The following is a 6771-nucleotide window of genomic DNA, read 5'->3' as shown; positions in this document are numbered from 1 at the left end:
AGGGTGAAACACAAACGGTTGCATTCTTTTGAGTTTCTAATAAGTCTTTCCAAAGGAGGTAATCAGAATATGCATCTATCTCTGTATTCCGGTATTCAATTTTATGAATACTAATACCCGAGAGGCACAGGCAGCATAGCAGGAGGCCCATCCTTCCTGCATCAGACACAGGCCATCTGGCTCAGAGCAGTATACGAGGTCTCTAATGAGGTTTGCAAGTCCCCTCACACAGTGAGGAGCGTTTAGGTTGTGAAACATCTCCATTTGATATCTCAAATGGTTGTATAACTCATGTGATCTTCTCCAGTCATAAATCCATAGATTCTAGGTTTCTTTGCCATCAGCAATTCTAAACTGAGACATCGTGAAAGAATTCCACTGATAAACACTCTCCTCCTAGCAGATATCCAGTGAGCAGCATATTTACTGCAGGCTGAGATAGGCCTCCCCCTTCTTTCTTTCCCACAATCCCCCATGGTAAACAGGGGAGAAGTGTGTCATGGGCCCCGCTGCTTTCATTCTGCCTTCTCCACTTTCCAAGGCAGCTGTTTGCATTTTAATTTTTTTGAACTCTAGATGTTTTAAAACTTTCATTATAATTAAGGGGATTTCTGTTTCCAGTAAAGGCAAAGTAGCTTATATCAGTCTGATCCTCTCACAGACAACAATGACAAAGTATGTTTAAAACATTATTTTAAGTCATTGAAAAGCAACCAGAAACCAGGCAGCAATCAGAGAGTATTTGAGGAAGGCATCTGCACTTTGTGCAATCTTCATTTTGTATGGCTTTCTCCTGACTAACCAGTCTGTGATAGCTTGGGGGCTGGCTAAAAGTCAAGTACAAAGCCAAAGTTACATTGGCTTTAGGTGCTGGAGGATGGAGTTTGAGGCCAGCAGAATAGCTAGAAATTGAGGCAGGCAATTCTGGAAAGGAGGAAAAGGAAGAAGCCCAGGAGAGCGAGCCCCTCGAATGTGCATATAAATTCCCCCAAATCCATGCCTGATCCTTGAACTGTGCTAGAGGTAAAGAAGGACATTGTATAGTGATAAAAGACAATTCACTGGGAAGACACAACTATTCTAAATGTTTATGTACCTAATAAGAGCTTTCAAGCACAATAAACAAAAACTAAAAACTAAGGAGGGGAAGTTGAAAAATCGACAGCAGCGTTTAGAGAGCTTTACAGTCCTCTCTCAGGAATTGATAAAACAAGACTAAATATACACATACATACATACAACACAGTAAATGAGGATAGAGATTTGAACACCACCACATTAGTCTCCCATAGCTGCTATAACAACTCACCCCAAATGTGATGACTTGACCCAACACAGATCTACCCTGGAGGCTGCTGGGATGAAATCAAGGTGTCAGCAGGACAGTGCACCCTCCGGAGGCTCTAGGAGAGCTTCTTCTAGCTTTTAGAGCTACATTTTTTGACTTGGAGTCCCTTCCTCTATCTTCAACATGAGAAATGTAGAATGTTGCTTTAGTCCTCATATTGCTGCCTTCTCTGTAGTCAAGTTTCCCCTTGCCTTCCTCTTATAAAGACACTTGTGATTATATTTAGGGCCCAACTCAATAACCCATGACAATCTCATGTCAAGATCATTAATCACACACACAAAGATCCTTTTGCCATATAAGGTGATACCCACAGGTTCCAGTGATTAAGATCTGAATATCTTTGGGGGTCATTATTCAACCTACCACAGTCCATTTGGCCCTCAAACTTTCACATCTGCAAACCCAGAAAATATGAGACAGGTCTCAGTTAATTCAGAAAGCTTATTTTGCCAAGGTCGAGGATGTGCCCATGACACAGCCTCAGAAAGTCCTGACAACATGTGCCCAGGGTGGTCAGGGCACAGCCTGGTTTGATACATTTTAGGGAGACATGAGACATCAATCAATATATGTAAGAAGTATATTGGTTCGATCTGGAAAGACAGGACAACTTGAAGCAAAGGCAGGCAGGCTCAAAGTGGGGAAGGAGCTTTCAGGTCACAGATACGGTGAAACACAAATGGTTGCGTTCTTTTGAGTTTCTGATGGTCTTTCCAAAGGAGGTAATCAGAATATGCATCTATCTCTCTGAGCAGAGGGATGACTTTGAAGAGAATGGGAGGCAGATTTGCCCTGAGTGGTTCCCAACTTGAAGGAGCCCAAGATACTTTCCTTTCACATTTCCCCCCTTTTCTAAAATCTTTTGGAGAAAGCATTTTGCAAGGAAATGAGTCTCTGGTCTCAGGTTTCATCTGATCTCTCATGGCTGGGATGGTTTATTCCTAGGCGAGCAGGTGCTGAAAGCTCATTTTTAGCAGGTTGTGAAGTCTGGTGTCCTGTGAAGAGAAAATCAGAGGAGGAAGGGAGAAAAACAACAAACAAAAGAACAATCCTGTAAAATTGATACAGGCCACATTCCTCTGAAGTCTATATATCAGTGTGCAGGTATGAAAGTGGCTTATGTATGTAAATAGGTTGCCGTTATTTTCTTCCGAAGTTTAAGTTTTCTAGTTTCAGTTCACAGGGCTTTAAGAAAGCACAGCTTAGTTTTCAGTGATTCCCAATTAGGAAAAACGGGATAAGAGAAGGAAAAAAAGAAAAAATAATTGAAAACATTATTTTGAAGACTTGTAGCCAAGAAAAAATTTAGAACTCAACCCAAACTGTAGAAATAATAAAAATTGAAAAACATTAGGCAGCACTAGAATCTAACAACAGGTGTACTATAGTTTTTGAAACATAATTTTTCTCTCTCCAGTTTCCCTTGCTGAAGACAAATCATGGTAGGACTGGTTTGCCTTATTATACTCGGCCTAATTATTTGTATACAGTGCAGCAAGAATAATTATTTTTTAATAGTTTTTTAATTGGCTTTGATGGAACTTTGTGCCACAGAAGGAATCTCAGATAAGACTTTTTAAAAGCCAAGCCCAGCCATGGATTTGTGCATCAAATATCTATGAGCTGGGTGAATTTCCTCTCCTCTTGAGGTTCCATGATAAACCTGGGGCTTCTGGACTTGTTAGAAAGTGACATTCTTTACTTACCACAGGTCAGAAACCCTGTACAGGTACTGTGTACACAAAATATGAGGCCAGTTTTGCCAAAGGTTTATTGCCTCCATAGCCAAGTTTGATTCCTTAAAGGAAAGTACACTATTCCAGTCAAAGCCTTGGTAAAATAACAAGTTTCTCCAATTAAGTCCTGTTACAAATGAAAACAGATTCTTATTGCACCTATGCAAATAACTGTATTGCCATAAGTTACGAATACTCAGTTTCCAAATTCTGTAGATATCAGGTAGAGAGAAACAAGTGTGCTCCAAATTTTGTTCATGGGAATATACTAAATTGATAAAAGCTGTTGATAGCTCCAAAGAAAAGTTTTAGACTCAGAAAAACAAAGGATCAGCAAACTTTTTTTTTATAGTTTAAGTTCTAGGGTACATGTGTACAGCGTGCAGTTTTGTTACATAGGTGTACGTGTGCCTTGTTGGTTTGCTGCACCCATCAACTCGTCATTTACATTAGGTATTTCTCCTAATACTATCCCTTCCCCAGTCCCCCAACCCCAACAGGCCCCAGTGTGTGATGTTCCCCACCCTGTGTCCAAGTGTTCTCATTGTTCAATTCCCACCTATGAGTGAGAACATACAGTATTTGGTTTTCTGTCCTTGTGACAGTTTGCTGGGAATGATGGTTTCCAGCTGCATCCATGTCCATTCAGAGGACATGAACTCATCCTTTTTTATGGTGGCATAGTATTCCATGGTGTATATGTGCCACATTTTCTTAATCCAGTCTATCATCAATGGACATTTGGGATGGTTCCAACTCTTTGCTATTGTGAATAGTGCTGCAATAAACATACGTGTGCATGTGTCTTTATTGTAGCATAATTTATAATCCTTTGGGTATATACCCAGTAATGGGATCGCTGGGTCAAATGGTATTTCTAGTTCTAGATCCTTGAGGAATCGCCACACTGTCTTCCACAATGGTTAGACTAATTTATACTCTCAGCAACAGTGTAAAAGCATGCCTATTTCTCCATATCCTCTCCAGCATCTGTCATTTCCTGACTTTTTAATGATCGCTATTCTAACTGGCATGAAATAGTTTATCATTGTGGTTTTGATTTGCATTTCTCTGATGACCAGTGATGATGAGCGTTTTTTCATATGTCTATTGGCTACATAAATGTCTTCTTTTGAGAAGTGTCTGTTCATATCCTTTGCCCACTTTTTGATGGGGTTGTTTTTTCTTGTAAATTTGTTTAGTTGTAGATTCTGGATATCAGCCCTTTGTCAAATGTGTAGATTGCAAAAATTTTTTCCCGTTCTGTAGGTTGCCTGTTCACTCTGATGGTAGTTTCTTTTGCCGTGCAGAAGCTCTTTCATTTAATTAGATCCCATTTGTCTATTTTAGCTTTTGTTGCCATTGCTTTTGGTGTTTTAATCATGAAGTCCTTGCCCATGCCTATGTCCTGAGTGGTATTGCCTAGGTTATCTTTTAGGATGTTTATGGTTTTAGGTCTAACATTTAAGTCTTTAATCCATCTTGAATTAATTTTTGTGTAAGGTGTAAATAAGGGATCCAGTTTCAGCTTTCTACATATGGCTAGCCAGTTTTCCCAGCACCGTTTATTAAATAGGGAATCCTTTCCCCATTTCTTGTTTTTGTCAGGTTTGTCAAAGATCAGATGGTTACAGATTTGTGGTGTTATTTCTGAGGCCTCTGTTCTGTTCCATTGGTCTATATATCTGTTTTGGTACCAGTACCATACTGTTTTGGTTACTGTAGCCTTGTAGTATAGTTTGAAGTTAGGTAGCATGATGCCTCCAGCTTTGTTCTTTTTGCTTAGAATTGTCTTGGCAATGTGGGCTCTTTTTTGGTTCCATATGAACTTTAAAGTAGTTTTTTTCCAATTCTGTAAACAAAGTCATTGGTATCTTGATGGGGATGACATTGAATCTATAAATTACCTTGGGCAGTATGGCCATTTTCAAGATATTGATTCTTCCTATCCATGAGCATGGAATGTTCTTCCATTTGTTGGTGTCCTCATTTATTTCATTGAGCAGTGGTTTGTATTTCTTTCCTAGGTATTTTATTCTCTTTGTAGCAATTGTGAATGGGAGTTCACTCATGATTTGGCTCTCTGTTTATCTGTTATTGGTGTATAGGAATGCTTGTGATTTTAGGATCAGCAAACATTTTAAGCAAAAAGTCAAAAAGATTAGTTCAGACCATGCAGTTAATTCCTGTTCTGCTTGATACTCATCAACATTTTAGCTCTCCATGAGTCCTGAAAGTTTTTCCTCTATTCTGATGTCACAATCCCCAAAGTTATCAGAAACTTGCATTCAAGAGCACTTGTTAGAGCTGTATAGCTGATTATAAAACCACCTTCTAAAGAGGACCGAAACAGGACAATAATTGTCCATGGATGACAAAAGTTTTAGGGTAGTCATAATCAAAGACACAACTGATGAGGAAATTTGTTACCTCTGTGGCACACAATAATTTTAACATAACAATTATGATTATTACTGATAATGTATACTGTTATATCAGAATTACAGGAGTTTCCCATAATTTTAGAACATATACCAATAACATATTTATACAAATACAGCCCAAAGAAAACTCAACACAATTTCACATTTGATAATGCTTCTTGTATAATTTTTGTACCAAATAAGCCAAATTTTGGACTTTTATTTTCTGGACTTTAGGAAGCCTAATATCTTAAAAGATTAATTAGGTCAGAAAAATATATAATTTATAATTTGATTTTGGAAAATTTGTCAAATATCAAAGGTTTTAAACATTTGATGTCACAAAATAGGATCACAGGTCATTGTAAAGTAAGTCATTTATTTAACCAAAGTGATAACTCAAGGATTTTTTAAAAAAAGGCAAAAACCTTTATTCTTTGAAAGAGGAGACTTATTTTCCAAATAATAAGCCCTAATAAAAACAGCATGAAGTCAATTAAATTTGTTTATCAAAATTTTATAAACAATCTATAAAATTTTAATCTTGACCATATGATACAGCTTCTATAAGCCTTTTATAACCTTTACAACCTTTATTAAGGAGTTGGTTAACGCTTCAAGAAAACCTTGTTAGGGCAGGTCTGGTGGCTCATGTCTGTAATCCCATCTCTTTGGGAGGCCAAGGTGGGCAGATCACCTTAGGTCAGGAGTTCGAGACTAGCCTGGCCAACATGGTGAAACCCCATCTCTACTAAAAATACAAAAATTAGCTGGGTGTGGTGACATGTGCCTGTAATCCCAGCTACTCAGGAGGCTGAGACAGGAGAACCGCTTGAATGCAGGAGGCAGAGATTGCAGTGAGTTGAGATGATGCCATTGCCATCCAACCTGGGTGACAGAGCAAGACTCCATCTCATAAAAAAAAAAAAAGGAAACCCTTGTTAATCTGACTCAGGGGACCATATGCTGGTCTTGCATCTGCGTGCCTTTAACATTAATGATTAATTTATAGAAAACCTGAACTTATTTTATCTTTCAAAATCAGCCCTCACAATCATACATGCCCACCTCTTCCACGATAGTCCCTGGGCCTTGAGGAGTTGAATAGCTTTAATTTCTTGCCCTGTATCTCAAGAATGCAGTTTATTTTGATTGGCATCTTCTACAGGGCCTGAAGATGAGACTTTAATTGGCTGTCAGTGTTTAAGATTTAGCAGGACTTGGTGTCCTTTTTAGACCCAGGAGTTGAATCCCTGTTACT

This window comes from Rhinopithecus roxellana, chromosome 8, assembly GCF_007565055.1.
Source record: "Rhinopithecus roxellana isolate Shanxi Qingling chromosome 8, ASM756505v1, whole genome shotgun sequence".
Classification (NCBI taxonomy): domain Eukaryota; kingdom Metazoa; phylum Chordata; class Mammalia; order Primates; family Cercopithecidae; genus Rhinopithecus; species Rhinopithecus roxellana.
This window is presented reverse-complemented; position numbering follows the sequence as displayed.